This window comes from Amblyomma maculatum, chromosome 3 (assembly GCF_055883805.1).
Source record: "Amblyomma maculatum isolate TAMU_Amacu chromosome 3, ASM5588380v1, whole genome shotgun sequence".
NCBI classification, from domain to species: Eukaryota; Metazoa; Arthropoda; class Arachnida; order Ixodida; family Ixodidae; genus Amblyomma; species Amblyomma maculatum.
In genome coordinates this window covers 28,638,092-28,661,721 of record NC_139346.1, presented here as the reverse complement: position 1 = coordinate 28,661,721, position 23,630 = coordinate 28,638,092, and the positions used below count along the sequence as shown (strand labels likewise).

Below are 23,630 nucleotides of genomic sequence, written 5' to 3'. Positions count from 1 at the left end.
TAGGGTAGCTTGCTATTTTATGTCAACAAGTGTGCGATAATAGAGGCGCAAATATAGAAATTAGATTAGATGAGATTTGTAGGATTGATTAGATTAGAATTTCGAGATTAGATTAGATGAGTATCAAAGTGCGCTTACGCGAACGGAGTTCCCGCAAGGGAAGCCGAGGACGGGACCATTAACGCTCTCTCGTCACACCCTTTAAGACAAAGCTTACAGGGATACTAAAGACAGCTCTATCTACTGCGATCTAAACTTGTTTCCCTTTCTGCGCAGTTAGGCGAAATGATGCAATCCTTGTCGTGACGTAGATTCCATTATGGTAGCCGCATAGTGAGCGGGCCCTCTAGCAGCAGTCGAAAATAAATCTAGCGGTTCAGGAACCATCGCTTCGTTTGCGCCAACCATAGATCCCGAACTCAACAACAAAGCTCTCGCCGGCAACGCCGGCCTGCACTTCAGCGACATCTGCCATCCGGGAACATCCGATGCTTTTGAAAGCTGAGGGGGCTGTGTATCAAGAATGTCTGAGAGCCGGCGACGCGACAGCGTCGGCAGCAAGCGAAGCTATATTGGTGTCGCCGCTGACATCCCCCAGCCACCGTCCCGAATGAAGAGTAAAGGCTGTACTATAAGAGCGTACTTAAATAGTAGCAAGGGGTGAACCACGCATTGCGACAGAATACAGAAAGGCGAACACAGGGCCTGTTTTGCGCAATTTCTTCCCTTTCTTTCGCTGCTGTGCTTCCCAATATTAACCAACCAAGCTGTTCTTCGTTGACCGCCTCCATTGGTGCTTACACTTTAAGTGGCCTACTCGAAAGTTGTCGGTGCACTGCAGTGCGCATGGGAAGCTGAAGCCCCCATTATGCAAAACCTTATGCGCCAGACTGTAATGCGCGTTTGTATTGACACGAAGACAAAACGGTGTATACTGACAAATTAAAAGCTTTTGAGGTGCCCACCAAACTCTAGACATGCGGAAAATGAGAGACACAGACTAGCAGCCTGCCAAAAAAATTCAGCACGCTTACGGGGCAGTCGTGTAACCGCGGTGGTAGTCTCAACGCTTTAAAAAAATCTGCGAACAATGCGCTATTAGGCTGCACACATAAAACACGCGAGTCTAGCGGCCGGCACGACGGCATTCCCGCAGAGCTCCAAAGGGCCCGAGTTTGGGTCTCGCAAAGCGCATATTTTTTTTTCTTTTTTTTTTGTTGAGCATCGTGCACTTTAAAAATCGTGTCGCTCTTTTCCCAACCTTCCTTTACCCTCTACGCAACTAGGGCCAGCGAGTAACACAGAGCATGTCTTTACGACACCGCCACCAGGTCTCGTGCAGATTTATTTATCATGCACAGTGAACCGATACGCACAATGTGTGTGAATTTTATACCAAATTTGGAAGTAGGGAATAGCTTCTAGAGGCATGCATTCCATCCGATAAGAGCTTGAACATCGTCTGCTGCTCCGCGCTTCTAAACCAAAGCCCGTCAAAGATGAAATCATATGGGCAAACAAAATACATAGCACTGACTGCGAAGAACTGAAACTGTAACACACAAGAATTTCTCGCTTGTGGCGACGCCTAGTGCAGGTTTTCTTTGCGTTACAAAGTTGGAGCTCTCTTTTTGCTTTCTTTGCATGATAAAGCGCACATGCGTTTCGAAACAATACTTACAGTTAGGATATGTCAATATAATGTACCTTATACCCCTGTCACACTGGCACTTTCAATGCCCATTGAGTCGACGGAGATCGACACCATAGGGATCGGCCATTGCCACATGGCGCTTTTAAATGACCACTGAACTCAATCGACACTTACTCAACGGAGGTTCGCGAATGACCATTGGAAAGCCAGTGAAAATTGAGAGCAGCTCCATGTTCACAATTAGGCGAAAAACAAACCAACTTAACAGAAACAAATCACCTTCTCGATTAAATTATTTGGACAACATTACCCACTTCATCTACTAGTTTTTCGGGAATCAAAATGACAGCGATATAGAATGTGCGGTGGTCAGATTGTATACAAACGGACGCTGTTCTGTAACAGTGCGGCAGCGTTTAGCTCATGTTCGGCTTTGAGTGCATATGCTACAACGGAGATCAAGAACAACCTGAAAAGTGCTTCTATTGATAGCAACTACGAACGCCGAAGAGACGGATGCTTAGCTGTGGCAGCGTTGCCGGCGCATAATTAATTGCGCATCGTTAGTCCGTCGTCGTTCCGCTGTTGCTTTCACGTGGTACCTGTGGGTTATGCAGAACCCTAGACGTGGGGTTCTTATGGAAACGCACCTACATATATATATTGATAAATGTGCTTTACAGAGATGGCAGGCGCGAAATGTTGTTGCATACATATATTCATGGTTTAAAATAATGCACCAGCTCTTCACAAACGACTGCTCTAGGAAGCGCAAAGTTAGCTTCTTTAGGAACAGTTCTTCACATATGCTTTGTATGGGCCGCGATGCCGCAATGCATTTCTAACTAGATTCTAGAAAACAGGGGGTTTTAACTCCACAATGGCGCAGCTTACTTTGTCACACACCCCTTCAAAGCGCTGGCCAACGTTTAAAGACCACTTCTGGTTCTCTGACAAACGAGCGAAATGTTGCGGTAAGTTGTCTTTACATGCGTTTCTATGAATCGCCCTCCCAACTCGCACCCCCCATACGTTTTGATGTGTTTTAAAATGGTGGAGCTAAAAAAAAACAAGGAAGCCTTCCCCTGCACTTTCTGCAGTACAGTGAGTGGGACACCTTTTGCTGTATTGGCTATCATTCAGAGTCACTCGTTATTAATTATAAACGGACAAATTATACCCCCTTGAGAGCACCACAGCGTCTGCGCCTGCATGAATTAATCAAGGCGCATGGCAGCACTCCTTCATACCCATTTAGGGTGCGTTTAAAGCCGTAGAATACAACCTAATATATACGGGCCATCACGTGTCAGGGAGCAGACTAGGGTGACCAAGTTAGCTAGTTTTATAAAGAGTAAGGCTCTACTGCCCGTGCCTCCCTACTGAAGCCCACCTTACCAAACTCCATGTGCCGCTGGTACACACGAGAGGGATAGTTAAGTAGAACCTACAGCTTTCTCGGGTTATTGAAGCTGTTTTCGCTTCACGTACAAGATTTACGGGTTGATTGTTGTTAGTTGCCATTTAGGATGTAGTTCTTGTACGTGATGGAAGAAAGAAATCAAGAAAGCAACATACCGCGTCAATTCTAGAGAATCTTGCCTTCCACCAGAACCTTTGTTCCCACGGAACTTGCTCACCTGACAGGGCGAGAAGGAGAGACAGCGAATCACGAGTCTTTAAAGCAAGAGGTTTGGCGCTGAGAACAAAATATTGCGAGAACAAAAAGCATGCAATTCTCCTTTTCGCAACGTCGCGTTGTTGATGTAGCTTCCCTACAAAGAAACCCCGAAAAGTGTTGTAAGCATAAACATTACCACACCTTATGATTGATCACTTGCGGGGACAAGAAGCATGTTGATTCTTTCTGTTTTAGGCGGGCACCAGAGTGTAGAGCGCAAGGATTCATTTCTAAGCCGTATAGAAGGCCCTGGCAGCATTCCTGCATGTATACTACCCGTTGAAAAGGAACGGGACAGAAAATCATTTTACTTTCAGAAGATACCGCTTTTGACGAACAGTTTATGTGTGGAAGACTGCTGACGAGATCCCGTGTACGTTTGCTCCCGAGTAGATTCGCTGTTTTATAAGCGATCACACACAAGGTATGTTGGCAACATGCATTTCGTAAATGTAACGACGCCTTGTGAACTGCACAAGGCTGACTAGATAAATAGTGTTGGTGGCGTTGCGCCACGGCGGGGCAGACTCCGTCACAGTAGGGAATTGACTTGGCTAAGACCTTTCTGGTTCACCTGGCAAAAAAGGGAAGCCTCAATACCAATCCAATTCAATCCAATGTCGCTGTTTTGACATTCGGCTGTTGAATACCGGGTTATTCAATATAGGCCGCACCGGATGTATTTAGATATCAAAGTAAACGAGCGCCGGTGTTCTGCGCGATTTCCGCGCAAGTTAAAGAAAGTCAGGCAGCCTAAACTAAAACAGAGCCCTCCACTACGCCTTCCCTCCCATCCTGTGCGTCCCATGGGGCTTAAACCGACCGCTTACAATGTATGCACTTGATAAGAGGGGATGTTCACAGCCTCCAGCTGATCGAAACCTTCCAATCTTCCCTATAGGGCGAGCAACGAGTTTAATTCTTTCCATCAGAGCCCTGGTGAGGTGAGCGTTCTCTGGCGTAGACCAGCCGTTCTTCGCAAAAGAATAGGTTTCGCGTATGAAATTGTCCATTAGAGGACACTTCGTGCACCCCACGATGGTAGAATAAATATGCGCTTTAACAGAAAAAATTCGAAGATTAATGGTGTTTTTTTTACTATGTAAGGCGAAAAACTTTGATGAATGGACAAGCCATCTAGGGTTAATGTTTACTGCCAAAATTGCAAACCCAAAATGCCTACTCGGCATAATAGCTGTCTGAATTGTAGAACTTCTTTTCGAGAAAAGGTATGATTACATTGTCAGACTACCCATTCCTTCAACATGAAAAACATTGGTTTCCGCGATTTTAAAAGATTAGCACGTATTTGCAAGAAATTGATTTCGTTGCTTCGGAGTCTCCAACAGACATTTTGCTTAGGAAATTGAATTACTTATGCAATCGTTCATTAACTAAGTCCTCCGGCAGTACGGTATTCTGCGCCGTGTTTATAAACAAGCGAATTTTTACATGCATTCCAAATATCTGTCGTAATCCTGCGCGCACTGTTCTAAGTTTGAACCAGAAAAATTAGGCTATACCCATTGCTTCACCACGTTCTCCCAGAGTAGTAGCTTACCTCCTCGGGTTCGACTTCGGCAGCCTCCAACATCCCGTGGGTTCTTTTTTGTCTCAATTCGGTCCGCTCTTCTTCTTCCTTGATATTTGACACATACCCACGAAGAGGGATTGGCCAGGGTTCAGTGTGGACTGCCAAATGTCCTACACAAACTGAATTAGTTTATTACAGTAATTGACAACTTAACAAAAACATAAGATTTAAGATCACAAAAGTTATTGAAAGAAAAAATATTAAGCAAAAATTTGGAATTTTGTAAATTTGGAATACAATTAGCAAGGGAATCTGTCTGTAGCTGTGATTTAGTTATGGAAGTACTCACAAATTTGAGGCAACGCAAATCATTTCGCACTCGCACCGAAGGAGAGTAGAAGCGGGACCGACAACGTAAGTCCCAAGCGTGCGATTGGAGTTTCTAAATGCACCCTCCTCTGATGTGAAAACCTTCGGCAAGCGAGAAGGAAGTGATCAATATTTTCAATTGTTAGGGCGAACGGACTTTTCATGTGATAGCTTTGGCAGGACCTGCTCCAGCACCCAGCGCAGCTCACTTGACGATCGGCTAAGTATTGGGTTGCTGGTCCCGGTTTTGTCTTTCCCCTGTGCTTCTTTTGTTCTCTGTTGACTAACGCACGCGGTCAATTTAAGGTAATGTCGACGCAGTCCACCGGCCAAGGGCGCTCCCCTTGGTCGGCTTCCCTCCTGACCGATGATCTGCCCTTGGAAGCTTTTCAGAGCTCCGGTGTCCGCAACATCCCTGTGGCACTCGTACCTAAGGATGGGGGCACCATTAAAATGAACAACCCAGGAGCTGTTCGAGCTGCCCATCAGGAAACCACTTCCTTCTACGAAGGAATAGCAGAGGTACGCCAATTTGGTCGCGGCGGGATTCTTTGCCGTTCACCAGACCTGTCATGTATAAAGGATCTTCTAAACTGCTCTACTTTTGCATCTCATCAGGTAAGCAGTTTTATCCCTTCACACCTGGCCTGCACAAAAGGTCTAGTCCGAGGTGTAGATTCCTTATTAAGTCCACAAGAAGCCCTTGACCTTCTTTCCGCGGCAGGCGTTGTTGCGGTCTATCGCTGTAGCCGGGAGGTCAATAATGTTCGTGTGCCGACAGAATCGATTATTGGTACATTTGCAGGCACAGTCTGTCCATCGGAGATTAAAGCGTGGCGTTTAATATTCAGAGTAGATCCCCTACCATCAAAGCCTCTGCAGTGCAACAACTGCTGGCGTTATGGCCATACTGCAGGCGGTTGCAAATCCACTTTGCGGTGTTGCAAATGCGGTGATGCCCATAAAGCACACTTATGCTCTGATCAAATTGTCAAATGTTGTCTTTGCGGCGGACTTCACTCAGCAAATTCTTTGGAATGTCCTTCTAGAGCGCATGAAATTAAAATTCTGGAGATTATTGACCGCGAACGTTGCTCGAGACGTGAGGCAATTCAAGAAATTAAAGACAGAGCTCATGGGTATGCAGGTGTGTCAGCCCGTTCAGGAGCATCATTAGATTCCACGATGTCTAAAACCATAATAACTGCTGTGGAAGCAACCATGACCAAAATGGTGGATAGGATTGTGACAACAGTCACAAAATGCATATCCAACGTTCTAGCAGCTCACACTTCTCAGACTGTGCAAACTGCTTTGGTTTCTCCTACGGCACCTGGGCACTAACTATCAGTGCAGCACTCATTAGCTGCAATGCCCTGTTCGCAAAATGAGTCTCTTTCCGCATCACCTACGCAAAATTCCCACAAGTCAGACGCGGCTCATGATGCAGATATGGGAGAGACAGGTACGCGAATTCTAAAACGCAGTTGATCCCCGTTGTCAAACCCGTCATCACCTCGCCCACAAGCAAAATCAAAAAAGAAACAGCTAGGCTCTAAACCAAAGGAAAACATTTTTGGGCAGGCTGTTGCTGCTGCCCGGATTACATAACCATAGGAAAGTTAAACGTTCTTCAGTGGAACTGTAGATCTCTTCTTTCAGCTACTACAGATTTAGTTTATCTTTCTTTAAAACATAATCCAGTAATAATCGTTTTGCAAGAAACTTGGCTTACAACTGAAAAACATTTTCACTTACAAAATTATAGATCATTCCGACAAGATCGGCAGTCAATAGGTGGTGGGTTACTAATTCTAGTTTCTTCAAAATTTTGTCATAGGGCTAAGATTTCTTTTCAATATTCTACTTTAGATTCTGAATTATTGGCTCTAGATTTTGAAATTCCATGGTTCAGTCCGTTTACATTAGCGAATGTTTATTTCCCTCATGGTGTTCAGGACACCAGATCTCTAGACCACCTACTAGTTAATTGTCAAAATTCGGTTATTTTGGGTGGACATTTTAATTCGCACCATGTTTCGTGGGGTTACAAGACGGATCCCTGCGGCAAGCGTCTGTGGGATTGGCTTTCAGACAATAACCTTAACTGCATAAATTCTGGCTTACCAACTTTTGTATGTGCTCACAGTCAATCTGTGATAGATTTAACTTTTTCCAGCACTAGTGTTTCCATACTAAATTGGTCGACAATTGATGGTGGTACCTCTAGCGACCATATACCTATTGTTTTTGAGGTTAACTGCCGCTTAACTTCGCCGACATCTCAGTTAAGATCATACGTAAATCATAACCAGTTTCACTCATTTTTGATTTCGTCTTTTGAGTCGGTGGTTGAGGCTACGGAAGAGTTAAAATCGCAAACATTATGCCAGGCTATTGCATCCTGTCGTAAGAAGTGTGAATTCGTAGTACGTACATCTAAAGGCAATACATCAACAAAATGGTGGAATGCAGATTGTTCGCGCGATTATAGAAGAAGAAAGGCTGCATGGAAGAAGCTCCTTCACAACCAGTGCCCCAAAAATTGGCACGATGATAAATTTTTTCCAGTTACATTTAAACGCGCAGTCGCACAAGCGAAAGATAATTATGATACTGAGTATTTCAATTACCTTTCACAATCTAATAACCGACGTGCACTTTTCAGTTTTTTAAAATCACGGAAGAAGATTCCTGTCTCAGAAAATTTACCCTCATGTGTTTCGACTCCTAAAGAAGCTCTTAAAACAGTAGAAAACATCGCTAAAGGTTTAGAAAAGCGTTTTTGTCAACACTTCCCAAATCCTCTATGTTTGTAGGCCCAGTATATACGGTTAAGGATGTCCCTAAAATTACATTTTCTCAGCTTTCTTCGATTGTAATGACGTTGCCAACTGCTGCGCCTGGCCCTGATGGAGTAACGTCAAAAACGTTAAAGATCCTCTTTGAGGTATCTCCAAAGTCCTTGTTAGAATTAGTAAATTACTCAGTTATTCATTCTTGGATACCTGGTGACTGGAAACTAGCCAAAGTGATTCCTTTACGGAAACATAATTGTTGTGGCTATACTTTGGAAAATATCAGACCAATATCTTTAACATCAAACTTGGTAAAATTAATAGAAAGGGTTGTACTCAAACGTGTTACCGAGTTTGTCGAACAAAAACATATTCTTAGTCCCTGTCGAATCGGATTCCGAGCAAAATTTTCAATATGGAATGCACATACCGACCTTGAGAGTCGAATTCTTCTTGCGCGGTGCAAAAAAATGCATGCTGCATTGGTGACTCTCGATATAGAGAAGGCTTATGATAGTGTAGAGCCCCGAATTTTATTGCACAGATTATAATCTCTACGTTTTCCACAATACTTAATTGATTGGATATCTACATTCCTACAAAACAGACAATTTTACTGTTCATTGAATGGAGTGCATTCTGGCAAATATCAACAAACCAGAAGTGTCCCTCAAGAGGCAGTTCTCTCGCCCGTGCTCTTTAACATTTTAATGAGTTCAATTCCCACTCATCAGGAGGTTCGCACGTATGTCTATGCGGATGACATCGTATTCTTTACGGCTGCACATGACATTCAATCCCTCAACAGGCGCCTGCAATCGTACCTAAGCTCCCTTCAAAATTGGTTATGTGACTTAAGATTTGCATTAAACGTTAAAAAGTGCGCGTTCCTTGTTTTCCAAATTCAGGATCTGGTAAATCTTTCTCTAACATTTAAGCAGGAAATGATTCCTCAAGTAAAGTCTTTGAAATATCTAGGGGCGATTTACGATCACCATTTGGCATGGAGGGATCACATTGAACATGTTGCAGCGAAGGGGGCACGTGCTGTGGGTATGTTGCGCAGGTTAAGCAATCCAAGGTCTGGGATGCGGCGAGACGCACTTTTAATTATTTATGTTATGTATGTCCGCCCAATTATAAAATTTGGATCTGTGTTATTTTCTGGTTCACCTGCTTACAAAATTCGTCTGCTTGTTCTTTTAGAGCGGGAAGCGCTTAGATTATGCCTTCGGCTCCCCAAATTTGTGGCTAATAATGCATTATACCTTGAAGCCCGAATACCACCGTTGTTAACTAGATTACAATTCTTGACTGTCCAGACGTATCTAAAAATATATGAATCGCAATTCCACCGCTCCATATCAATTTTTTGTTGCCAGCCAGACTCCTTTTTTGGAGTCGGATGGCCTCGGTTTCATACCCCGCAGGTAATTCTAGTGCAAAATCTGTTACAACCTTTGCACGTAGTCCTTTCTAACATCCTTCATACAAAAGTAAGTGCATCGTCGGTTCAAATTGTCTATGATGGCATTTTCCCAAATAATGCAAAACACTTATCACCTCACATTTTAAATGGATTATTAGAAGATCATTCACAAAGTCTTTCCGTTAGCGTAACGATAGCAACGGATGCTTCTCAATTTAATGAAAAAGCCGGCGTTGGAATATACTGTCCGCTTTTAGACTGGGCTTTTTCAATCCGTCTTCCGGATTTTACTCCAATTTTCCAGGCGGAGTTGCTGGCGGTGGAGCTTGCTCTGCGCAAACTAGACCCAACATACTAAACAGTGGCTGTAATTACAGACTCTTATTCCTTGTGCTTGACGCTTTCTTCGAATAAGGATTCGCCAATTTTAAACACCTTTCTTTCATTGCTCCCCTCACATTTGAGCCTCATACATATAGTGTGGGTACCAGGACACAGCAATGTGACAGCCAATGAGGTTGCTGACAGACTAGCTAAAGATTCTCTGAACGGCCCTGTATTGCCCATCCTCCCGGCAACAGCGTACATAACAGCAGCACGATTTCGGCGGCATGCCTTATTAAGCACGCAGTCTGGATCTATTTCATCATCGGATGACTACCTGCATCTCAAGTATTCCTGGAATAGGAAATCACGTCAGTCAAGGCAGACTGAGGTCTCTCTAACCAGGCTACGCTGTCGTATTCCGCCCCTAAATTTCTATATGCACAGGTCTGGTTTGGCGCTTTCTCCTGTCTGCGCATTTTTATTTATTTATTTATTTTATTTGAAAATACTGCAGCCCCTCAAGGGGCTATAGCAGGAGTGGGTACAAAAATGTGGAACAATTCCACGCATACAAAAGTACATACAAGCATTACAAATATAAACGCTAGAAAAACAACATACAATGCTACGACTCAATTGCCGACGCAAAATCAGAGATTGATAGTGCACGAATGTTGCCATCCAAAGAATTCCAACACTCCACAGTGCGCGGAAAAAAACTGTATTTGAAAACGTTAGTGCGGGCAAAAAAAGGCTGGATATTAAGATCGTGATGGCTCCTGGTTGCAGATGGTTTTGAAAACGAGATATGCTTACCCTCTGAAAGGCAATTAGCAGAATGAACTATGGAGTGAAGAAGTTTTAAGGACTCAGTTTTTCGGTGGGATGCAAGCGGGCTTATGTTTAGGGAAGACATCGCAGATGAGGGTGAAAAATGAAAGTCGTAGCGGCGAAAAATAAATCTTACAGCTTTACGTCGCACAGATTCTATTTGATCGATTTCACATTGCTTGTATGGATTCCAGACATTAGAAGCGTATTCAAGAATAGGGCGAATTAGAGTTTTGTACATGAGCAATTTTGCTTCTTTAGGAGCATCCCGTACTGTACGTCGTAAGTAACCTACCTTTTTAAGAGCTTTAGCTGTGATGTAATCGGTGTGTTTTGACCATTGCATATTGTGAGAAAAAACGACGCCAAGATATTTATATTCATGAACCCTTTGCAGTGATGCATAGTCGTAAATAGAAGGTGATAGGCGGTTGGTGAAAGACATGACAACTGTTTTGCTGAAATTGATGTTCATCTGCCACGTATTGCACCAGTCACGGAACGTACCAAAAGACTCATTCAGAAGGAGGTGATCATTAACAGAGTTGATAGTGTGGTACAGTACGCAATCATCGGCGTATAGACGGATCTTGGAGGTTATACTGTCAGGTAAATCATTAATATAGAGCAAAAATAGCAAAGGGCCAAGGACAGAGCCTTGGGGAACACCTGAGGTAACATCGGCTAAAGAAGAATCGACGGAATTGAAGCAACAGACTGGGAGCGGTGTGAGAGGAAATCGGCAATCCAATCAGCGAGCTGAGAGTTATTGAGAATTACTTTAAGTTTGCATAACAAATTAGAGTGAAGGACCGTGTCGAAAGCTTTTGAGAAATCGATGAATATAGCATCGATTTGGTTACCGGCGTCTATGCTGAGAAGAATGTCATGTGCAAATTCGGTTAACTGAGTCACTGTACTAAACCCCTTACGAAACCCGTGTTGAGCTCTGGACAGAAGATTATTTGCTTCAAGAAATTCCATAATGTGTTTATAAATAATGTGCTCTAGGATCTTACATGAATGTGCAGTTAAAGAGATCGGCCTATAGTTAGAAAGCAGTTGTTTGTTGCCGGATTTATAGAGAGGGAGTACATTGGCGAGTTTCCATGAGGAAGGGACAATGCCAGTGGAAAGAGGTTTTTGAAATATAATTGAGAGATATTGAGATGACCAGAGGGAATAACGTGCTAGGAAGGTGTTTGGGATACAGTCCGGTCCAGCGCATTTTTTTGTGTCAAGGCACAAGATAAGATTTAAAATCCCCGGAGTGCTAACCATGATATCTGAGATAGAATGATCATGATTAGGAAGACTGAAAGTTGGAATCATGTTATTATCACGTGCAAAGACGGAATAAAAGTAGGCATTAAATGCATCAGATATTTGAACAGGGTCAGTCACAATTTCTTCATTAATAACAAATGAGGTGGAGGTAGTGTTTGAGGGTAGAACAGAGCGCCAAAATTTACGAGGGTTATCTCTTAGCAGCCCTTGGAGCTCAACGCGGAAATAGAAATCTTTAGCAAAGTGCATTTTAATTCGAAGTTCATTTTTTGCAGCTTGAAATCGAGCAACAACATCAGGGTTATTGTTACGTGCCATGCGTCTCAGCCGGGCTACACGACGTGACATCTGTAAAACATCGCGATTAATCCAAAGAAGAGCAGGATTTCTTTTCTTTGTTTTTACAGGAACAAACTGTTTAATGCGCAGTCTAACAATTTTTTCGAAATATTCAACAAGGTCATTAACGTCGCCGTCACGGCTGAGCGCGCAGAAGGCGTCGAAGCACTCGGCTAGTTTGTCGATTACGGAGTTGTCGTCTGCGTGATGGAAATCCGGAAATGACGTGAAGGAGTACTGTGGGTTACTAGAGAAGCGGGACAGGGTAAGGAGAACTGCTTCATGGTCAGAAATACCATCGACAACCGTACACTGAAACCCGGTGTCTATTAGGTTGGGGCTTAGAAAGGTTAAGTCTAGCAATGAATTCAGCCTGGTGGGAAGCGTAACTATTTGAGTGAGTCCAAGAGAGAGTGAGAGATCCATCAACTCTTTTGCTAAAGAAGCGTCACGGCCAGAATAACACATCGATGGCCAGTGAATACCAGGCACGTTGAAATCACCCATGAAGATGATGTTTGATACTGAAAGGCTATGTATGAACTGACCAACAGAGTGCAAAACATCAGCAGGGGTTCCGGGGGGTCGGTAAAAAACGCCAATAATAACAGTCTGTTTTTCTAAATAAAGCTTGCACCAAATTGACTCGTTGCATGGAGCAGGAAGTATAGAAAATCTAAGATAAGAACGCAGAAGTAAAGCAACACCACCACCTTTGCCCTCATGCCTGTCAGCACGGATAGCAAGGTAACCAGGTGGGGTAAATTCAGAGTCAAAAATGTCAGGGTGAAGCCAGGTTTCAGTGATGCCAATAATGTGAGGGTCATGGGAGGACACAAGCGCGAGAAGATCAGGGTGTTTGTTAGAGATGCTTCTAGCATTAAGATTTAAGACAAGGAGACTTGGTGGCGAGCTAGGTGAACGTCAACGGGGTAACGGAGGAAGCTCACTAGATTCGGTAGCTTCATAACAGGGTAACGAATGAAGCTCAGAAGATTCGGTCGCATCGTGATGGAGGTCCCGTTTCAAGCTACTCGAAGCTTCATCCCATGTGTACCTGACACCATCAATGAAAGCGTGATTGTACCGAAGCTTCACTTTTGAACCACCGTCACGAAGCGAGGAAGATGCATTCCATATTTTCTTACGAAGGGCACGGACGCTCGCAGAGAAATCCTCAGTGATGTAAAAATCTTCCCCTTTGAGTTTCGATACGTTTTTCATGACAACAATCTTCTCACTGAAGTCGAGGATCCTTAGAATGACAGGTCGTGTACGTCCATCACTGGGTCTGCCGATGCGATGACAACGCTCAATGCGCGGACATTCTATGCGAAGATTTTCAGTAAATATTTTGCGAATTTTGGACAATAAACTGGCGTCATCTTCATCAGGACTCTCATGTAGACCGTGCACAACAAGATTGTTCCGCCTTGACCGGTTTTCTAAGTCTTCATTCTTTACAACCAAGTTGGATATTGTTTTTTTAATGAGGTAATGTCCGAACGGAGGTTAGCGCTCAATGACTCAGAGGCTGAAGGAGTTGCAGATGATTTCAGTGATGAAACACGAGCTTCGAGGACATCAAGACGAGCGGAAAAAGTTTTCTTAATATCTGTAATGTCACTAGCGATTCGTTCTTGACCAGCAATCAGTTGCGAGAGCTGAGAAAGGACGTCTGCGACCCCCGGAGTGGAGGACAAGTCAGTATTGGAACGCGTTGCCCGCTTCCCACTAAGATGTTTAGACGAGTTAGCTGAGACTGATCGTTTAGGGGGGCCTGGGTTTTGTTCAACGTCCCCGCTTTGTAGAAGGCAAGAAAAGCAAAATACAGCATTTGAACAGAAGGTAACAAAACTGTGTGGGCAGGAAAACAGCAGCAAACAACGATCATCAGATCGAACGCAGTGAGCGTTCTTTAGGTAACATACCTGCACGAAGAACATGCAACGATTAGGCATCTTGTAAAGGCTGCTGCCGTCCTGCCCACTGAAGCGGTACGCCGGTGCGGTCCGATTTATAGTCCGAGGAATAGCTGACGTAGACCAAGGGCCGATGGTGATTGGACGGTGTAGACATGCACGTGGGAAGCCGTCAGGTGCCCAGGGGAGCACGCCAGGTATATCACCAACAAGGGTGACATGGCAGTCCGTAGCGAAGCTGATGGTCCCATCCACGTGCCGCAAGCTTGATGGTTGCGCAGGCGCTCTTGAGTCGAAGTCGCAAAAAAGCGAAACAGCAACAGCCGCGAGGATCTGCACGAAGAACATGCAACGATTAGGCATCTTGTAAAGGCTGCTGCCGTCCTGCCCACTGAAGCGGTACGCCGGTGCGGTCCGATTTATAGTCCGAGGAAGAGCTGACGTAGACCAAGGGCCGATGGTGATTGGACGGTGTAGACATGCACGTGGGAAGCCGTCAGGTGCCCAGGGGAGCACGCCAGGTATATCACCAACAAGGGTGACATGGCAGTCCGTAGCGAAGCTGATGGTCCCATCCACGTGCCGCAAGCTTGATGGTTGCGCAGGCGCTCTTGAGTCGAAGTCGCAAAAAAGCGAAACAGCAACAGCCGCGAGGATCTGCACGAAGAACATGCAACGATTAGGCATCTTGTAAAGGCTGCTGCCGTCCTGCCCACTCTGCGGGGAACCGGAAACAATAGATCATTTCTTGATATTTTGCCGCCATTTTACCATGATGAGAAAACGGTATTTAGAGAAGCCGTTACAACAGCTGGGTCTTAATGTGAGCAGCCAAATTTTATTATCGTTCGGTGTCACCATGCTTGAGTACAGCCACAGGCATGTTTTTAACACCATTCAAAACTTCTTAATAGAAACAAAACGTCTACCTTGCTAATACGCTTTGAAGTTTTAATCTGTACATATAAATCTTACTATTCTCCTACTGCGTGCGTTAGTATTTAATCTTTTATATTTTGGTTTATCATATTTACATTTCCTTCTCTATTCCCAAGCATTTATTTTTTTGCGATGTAGTTATACATCTCAAAGTCTAATATCTCTGCATCCCAATTATTGGCCGATCCCCCTGTGTGGGTATGTGCCATCACATTAGAGGAGAACAACAACAACAAGCCTCACAAAGGTTTGTGGGGATGATCCCGCATCTACATAAATAAAGATTTAGGCGAGGAATCCTGCATCTCAGGTGAGTCATCGTTACCTCACACTGCCGTGATTTACATGAACGAACTTTCCATGAGTATATGAGACGCTGGTATTCGGCTGTAGATAGCAAAGGATCATTGCATGAAGCGGCTAAGTATTGATATCGCTGGAAACAGGACATTCCAAAAATGGTGATATTAGGGATGGTACATGAAACAGATGCATCAAGAGCTGATTTAGCCAGGAAATTTGCCCCTTCGTTCTGGAAAATGCCGCTGTGACCGGGGACACAGATGAAGCGTATTTCTTTCACCCACCCCGGTATGAAATACTTTAATGAGCGGCTCAACAGAGCATCCCGTACTGACTCCAGTGGCAACAAAACAGAGAGTCTGATAGAAAAATTATTTTTGATTGACGGCAGGGAACATTTAGTCGTGCTAGCCCCATTGCCATAAATTCTGCTAGAAATATCAGTGTGTAATCCGGGACACGCACCAAAAAACTCCAGGAAAGAGACTCTGAAAAAATTCCAATCGCTGCTTTGTGCGCAATCACAGACGCATCAGTGGCAATTACAGTGTGATCAGGGAACTTTTCAAGGTGTTCACATAGGAGACTGGACATTAAACTTGAGGGCAAGTGCTTCACATTAGATGGAAATATATAATCATAATTTATATCCACAAAGGACGATGAGCAACCAATAGGACATATAGAAGCAAGGTCCACACCAATGTTTGCTAAAATGCTCTGCGTGTACACAACCTGGGGCTTGCAGACCCTTGGCCACTGGTGAGTGAGAAAAAGGGCGGTGTTTGGCACAAAAATAGGTATAGCCACACCGGGAGCAGCCTCAAATGATCGCAAGGATGATCTGACGGTTAAAAGGTGGAAACGGGAGTTAAGGTCCGGAATGCTGGCCTCCAAGTACAGAACAGTGGTAGAGACTGACTGTGGAAGCCCTAGGCACAGGCGCAGCGCCCGTCTTTCTAAAAGCAGCAAAGGATTCAGCTTATATTTTGGACACCCAGAAAAAAAGAATGCAGCCAAATTCCAGAATCGGTCTCACATAGGCTTTGTACAAAAGTAGAAGAGTATCTCGAAGCATACCAAATTTTCTGTTACTTATACGTATTAGCCTACCAAGGGCACGCTCACCTTTCCGATGCGAAGCCTCCAATCCATACTAGCATCATACTTAATGTCTAAATACCGCACAGATTCCACTTGAGATATGACATCTGAGCGGTAGTTTAACAAAATATAATAGGGGGTTCTGGTTTTAAAAACTAGCACACTACTTTTGGACACATTTAAAAGCAATTTATTTTGTCCAACCAGACCTCAAGTGCTTTTAGGTAAGCCTGTAGTGAACGATATAGGTCATGAATATCTTTTGCAGAGGCGAAGAATGCTATGTCATCTGCATATACATATACAGTGACATCAGGATGAACCGGAATATCGCCCATTAATATTGATACGTGGCAAGGTTAGTGCACGAAGGTTAGTCCAGGATGACGCAGCACACAAAGCACAGAATCACAGCAGCGTCAACCTTCTTCTAGCATTAAACGTTGCTACCACTTTGTCGTCTTCTGTGTCACTGTTTCTGATCGTTGTCTTCTTTAACTTCCAGCGATGCAAGGCCTATATGTCACATTGCCCCCCCCCCCCCGACGAAAAGTCCCGGTGCGCACTAGAACGAACTACTGCAGGGGTAGTACAGCTTCATTCTGGCGACATGAACAATCTCGGTGCGTAGCATAGAGGAATGTCGCGGCGGATGTACAGGGGCGACCTCGTATGTCACAGGAGTGACTGGCCGTAAAACACGGTAGGGTCCTGCGTAGCGTGGCAAGAGCTTTTCACACAGCCCAACTTTACGAGCGGGAGTCCAGAGAAAGACGAGAGAGCCCGGAGAGTAGTGGACATCCCGGTGGCGATAATCATGGCGCCGTTTTTGAGAATTTTGGGAGGAGGCCAGTCGTTGGCGAGCAATAACACGGGCGGCGTCAGCTCGGGAGATGGCGTCACGAACGTAGCAACTAGCGTTAGCGGTGGGAGGCAATACGCGGTCAAAAGGAAGGGAAGGGTCGCGGCCGTATAGAAGATAAAACGGTGAGTAGCCCATTGTGTCGTGACGAGAGGAATTGTACGCGAACGTTACAAACGGCAAATTAATATCTCAGTCACGGTGATCATCCGAGGCATACATAGACAGCATGTCCGTGAGCGTGCGGTTGAGGCGTTCGGTGCGGCCGTTCGTTTGTGGATGGTACGCAGTGGTAAAATAGTGCTTAATGGAGCAGTACCGAAGAATTTCTTCGACTACTCGAGCAAGAAAGCAACGGCCACGGTCAGTGAGCAGTTGGCGTGGAGCACCATGGAGCAGGATGACGTCGTGCAGAAGAAACGCAGCCACATCAGTTGCACAGCTGGTGGGTATCGCTCGGGTGACAGCGTAGCGCGTAGTATAATCCGTGGCCACTGCAATCCATTTATTCCCCGACGCAGAAAGTGGGAAAGGCCGGAGGAGGTCAAGGCCAACCCGGGAAAACGGGCCTACTGGGATATCGATCGGCTGCAGGGATCCAGCAGGCATAGCCGAGGGCTTCTTGCGTCGCTGACACCGGTCACAAGAAGCAACGTAACGACGAACAGAGCGATAAAGGCCTGGCCAAAAGAAGCGGCGGTGGATGCTATCGTACGTACGAGATACGCCAAGATGACCCGCTGTGGGTGCGTCGTGAAGCTGTTGAAGAACGGTGGTACGAAGGTGTTCGGGGACGACGGACAGAAGCTCGGCGCCATCTGATCGCATATTCCGTCGGTATAAGGTGTCGTTGTGGAGCACAAACAGAGCAAGGGTAGCATCAAGGTGATCAGTGCTGAGGCGATTGATTATGCTGCAAAGCTTGGGATCTAAGCGCTGCTCATGGCGAATGTTTTAAAGGTCAGAGATGGCCAACACATGTGTTTCATCGTCGCACTCGCTCGCAGGTGGGGGATCTACCGGGTAGCGGGACAGGCAATCGGCGTCAGCGTGCAGCCGGCCAGAATTGTGGACGACAGAAAAAGTGTATTCCTGAAGGCGGAGGGCCCAACGACCCAGGCGACCAGTAGGGTCCTTCAGCGTAGGAAGCCAGCATAAGGCATGGTGGTCGGTGATGACGGAGAACGGGCGGCCAAACAAGCAAGGGCGAAACTTTGTAATGGCCCACACGAGGGCTAAGTACTCATGTTCTGTGATCGAGTAATTTCGTTCAGCCGCAGAAAGGAGGCGACTGGCATAAGCAATGACGCGAGTGCGACCCACCTGCTGTTGGGCGAGTATGGCACCAATACCGTGACCACTGGCGTCGGTGCGTACCTCCGTTGGTGCCGAAGGATTGAAGTGTGCCAGGACGGGTGGGTTGGTGAGGGCTGCAATGAGCGCAGAAAAGGCTTGGGGTTGTTCTTGGTCCCAGCAAAATGGAGCGTCGTTCTTCAAAAGATTGGTGAGTGGACGAGCCGTCTCCGCAAAGTTAGGTACAAACCGCCGAAAATAAGAGCAAAGCCCAAGAAAACTACGCATGTCGCTGATACAATGGGGTGTAGGAAATGCACTTACAGCACGTATTTTGTCTGGATCGGGTTGAACGCCACGGGCATCGACCACGTGACCGAGCACCTTGAGTTCACGTCGGCCGAAGCTACATTTCTTCGAGTTCAGCTGAAGGCCAGATCTTCGGAAGATGCCAAGAATGGCATCAAGGCAATGGAGATCGCTCTCGAATGTAGAAGAAAATACAATGACGTCATCGAGATAGCGCAAGCACGTCGTTCATTTCAAGTCGCGCAGGAGAGAGTCCATCATGCGCTCGAATGTTGCGGGCGCATTACACAAGCCGAAGGCATCACCTTGAGTTGATACAGGCCATCGGGAGTGACGAAGGCGGTCGTCTCCCGGTCCCGTTAGTCGACTGCGATCTGCCAATAACCGGAACGAAGATCAATGGAAGAGAAATAGCTGGCACCGTGCAAGCAGTCGACGGCATCATCTATCCTGGGGAGCGGGGTAAACGTCATTCTTTGTAATTTTGTTGAGGTGTCGGTAATCAACGCAGAATTTCCAGATATTGTCCTTTTTTTTTTAACAAACACGACAGGCGACGCCCAGGGACTGCTCGAAGGCTCTATAATGTTTTTTGCTACACCTTCCTTTTTTTTAACAAACACGACAGGCGACGCCCAGGGACTGCTCGAAGGCTCTATAATGTTTTTTGCTACACCTTGTCCACTTCATCTTGTATTACGCGTCTTTCAGAAATGGCGACTCGATAAGGTGTTCTGTGAATTGGGCGGGCGTCTCCAATGTCGATACGATGTGTAACGAGGAAAGTTTGTCCTAAGGGGCGGTCATTAAAATCGAAAATATCGCTGTAAGAATTCAGAAGACTCTAAAGTGCTGTAGCACGGTCAGGGCGCAATTTAGGTGCAACCATTCCTGATATGCGGGCCTCCGGAGATGGGGACGGTGCAGGCCGTGTCCACACTTTAGCAGTAGGGTCAGGCAAAAGAGCGGCAACTGTGACGTCAGACAGTGGGGTCAGTTCGGCGAGAGTATTGTCCTCAGGAAGAACGTGCACAAAAAGGCCGAAGTTCAGGACTGGAATATAAGCGTTGTTATTTTCTACGTGCACGATGTTATGAGGGAGAACGATTCTACGCTGCAGTGTCACGTCGGTTTTGGGGCAAACAACGTAGTCGCCATCAAGAACGGAGGGGAAAGGCTACATGAGCACATACGCTGCAGCTTTTGGTGGCAGTCGAGTAAATGTAGAGGAGGGGAGACGGAGCGTTGAAGTATCAGAGGCCTGTTTGTCAGGACAGAGTGGCAGGTCCCGATGAAGCAGTCCAGAAGAACAGTCAATGAGCGCGGAATGTGCAGTTAAAAAGTCGAGTCCTAATTTAACGTCGTGAGGGCAACTGGTGAGGAATGTAAATAGGACAGAGATATGGCAGTCGGCAATGGTAATTCTCGCAGTACACATACCAATCACAGTAGCTGTATTGTCATCAGCAAAACAAACGGTAGATGAGGAAGCGGGTGTGAGGACTTCGTTGAGGTGTTGACGGAGCGAGGAACTGAGGACGGAAATGTGGGCCCCAATATCATCATCAGCCTGATTATACCCACTGCAGGGCGAAGGCCTCTCCCATATTTCTCCACTTAACCCGGTTTTGTGCTAGCTGCATCCACTGCTTATTGATCCCCAGTATCAATAAGGGCAGAAACTGAGACTCCGTCCACAAAAATGTCAATGAGGTTACGTCTGGGTGCGAGGGTCAGTTCGGAGTTGACAGTCCGGGTCGGTAATGTACGTCACTCCCGGGCGCTGCACTCGCTAGTTTCCCGAGTGGGCGCCGGCGTATGATGGAGAGGAGTTGCGACGAGGCAGCGGTGAACGATATCGACGAGACCGTGCAGATGGAGATCGGCTAGAATGACGGACACTTGAGACGGCTTCGTTTTGAGGTTCATCTGGGTGAACAGGGAAGTATCCGAGTCCATCATATGCGGGGCGGAGTTGTTCAGATTGGACAGGGAAGCGTCGAAGTCCGTAGTAGTGACGACGGTCAGCGTTGTCATAGGAACGAGGTGTGGGGAAAGTGCGACTGCGGCAATAACGGGAAGTGTGGCCGGCTCGACAGCAAACAAAACAAATTGGCCTGTCGTCTGAGGTGCGCCACTCTGCAGGATTGCGACTAACGTAGCGACGTGGGGGAACTTGGCTAGTGGTTGCAGCAGCCACTACAGGAACAGGATGCGATGGTGACGAGGGCGGTACGGGGTTGGAGGAAAGACCGACGTTGGCAAGTTCCTGTCGGCCTGTATCATGGCCACGGTGTCAGGCACTGGAGATGGGAATGGTGCAGGAGCTAATGCCTCGAGTGCTCGCCTGACGATCCAAGTCATTGTTGCGGACTGAGAAGGCTGTTGCAGAGGAGCCAGATCATCGCAGGATGATGTGGCTGCCGTGTTCGGAAGGCGCTCAAAGCGATGTACCAGGCGTCGTTGTTTAGCCTGCTCGAATCTTGGGGAAACTTGAAGCACCGACTCGACGGTAGAGCAATCCATGCAGAAGCGGATGTTGAATGCGTCACCTGCGATGCCCTTGAGGATGTGCCCTACCTTTTCACTTTCCAGCATGGAGCTGTTCGCTTTGCGACACAACGCCAGCACGTCTTGAATGTAGGCCAGGTAGGGCTCTGTGGTGGATTGGGCGCGAAACGAAAGTTCGGTTTTGGCTGCGAGAGTCCGTCCAATGGGCTTCCCGAACAAGTTGTGAAGATTTTGCTTGCAAATTTCCCAGGTCACCAACTCGTGCTTGTGATTTTGAAACCATGTGCGAGCGGTTCCCGCCAAATAGAATATCAGATTGGCCAGCATGATGGTCGCGTCCCAATTATTGTTCCTGCTGCATCGCTCGTATTCATCCAGCTAGTCGACATCTTGGCCATTGAAGATGGGAATTTTTGTGAGTACGTGTGGTTTCGGCGATGTTGTTGCGGTGGTAGGAGCTGTTTCAGAGGTAATCGTGGCCGTTGTTGACGTTGTGATCCCAGGTAGGTGGCGGCCACTGCGCAAATCCAGCTTGAACCCACAGGGGAACCCGAGCAGTATACAAAAATTAAAACGTGGGTAACCCAGGCTATAGATAACCTAAGGACAGAACTTTTTCAAAGTATGCGGCAGATGATTCAGGAGGCTATGCAACCAGTCGTGCTACAGATGAGGGAAGAAATTAAGCTCTTACTAGAACCTATGTTTCAAAACCAATGAGTTCACGACGCTAAGATAGCGCGCCTACAACAACAGGTGGCGGAACTCACGCTGTCTGCCTTCCCACTATTGAAAGGCTTCCGTCGCCGACACGCTGCCGCGGACGAAGACTTGGAATCCTGCCTCGAACCCACCCTCGAACCTATGCGTTCCATTTCCGAAGAATCTTCTCCACCTGTACCATGCCTACCGCCCGGACAGCAACCACCCACAACTTAAGCGTCCTACAGTGGAACTGCCGCAGCTTCCGCCGTAAGAGAGCCTCACTCCAACAATACATTGATTCTCTCGTAAACCAACCAGATGTCATCGCTTTACAGGAGATTAACAACTCCGCAAAACTCATTAGTACTCCACACACCAACGCACTCCAACAACTTGCATTATGGTTCACAAGGATTATACTGCACTTGCTTTAGATCTAGAGGAAGAAGATGATGTAGTGTACGACTTTGTACAAATCCTACCTAGACACCGCAACGGTACGGGCACCTACATTCTCAAGATTTCCAGTAAACCCTCCCAAATTGCCTTCCCTTGCGCCAGGGCGTTCACAAAGGCACTCACTGTCGCCCAAGGAGCTCCGCTCCTTATTTTGGGCGATTTCAATGCGCAACACCCATCCTGGGGCTACCCGAAAGCAAACAAGAAAGGCCGCATCCTAGCAGACACCATATCAAACCTCATGCTTACCATGCTGAACGACCCCACCCAACCTACTCGACTTGGCAACAGTGTCACGCGTGACACCAGCCCCGATCTCACACTAACCCACTGCGGTAAAGCTTGCCTATGGGAAAACACACTGGAAACTTTAGGCAGTGACCATTTCATTCTGATCATCCATCTTGCAAGCAAAACGCATCGACATATACGCGGTACTGCCAAAATCACTGTTTGGACCGCGTTTCGAAAAGAGCAAGCTGACCTTGATCACCCAGATATCACTGATTACGCTTCCTGGGCATCGGACCTTAGGCACCTGTCCTCTAAGTACACCCGAACCCTGAAAACATCTTTAGACCGCCCTGCTATTGACTCCCATCTCCTGCACCTGTGGGACGCCCGCAGAGGCCTGGTGAAACGTTGGCGCCACCAGCCAACGGAAGCTGCAGATGACTATGCATGGAACCTTGCTCAATCAAATTGGCTGACAAGATGTGATTCCCTGAGTGGTAACCTTAGCTCGAAACAAACTTGGAGCTTACTCAGATGCCTCATTGACCCCAACAACTCCAAAAGCGACCAACGCAAGAACCTCGCTAGGGCTCTACATGGTTACCGCGGCTCCAATAGAGATCTCGTACAAACCATCAAACAAAAGTACTTCTGCACCACAGTCGACACGGACCCCCTCCCTCCCTATATTGGGCAGCCAAACGAGAAACTAGATGCGGAATTCACCGTCAAAGAAATAC

At 46.4% G+C, this 23,630-nt stretch overlaps 1 pseudogene; it reads right to left on the bottom strand.

Moving 5' to 3' along the window:
- Window positions 1–13,035: 13,035 nt before the first annotated feature.
- On the bottom strand, window positions 13,036–14,881 carry LOC146194412 (uncharacterized; annotated as a pseudogene).
- Window positions 14,882–23,630: the final 8,749 nt, after the last annotated feature.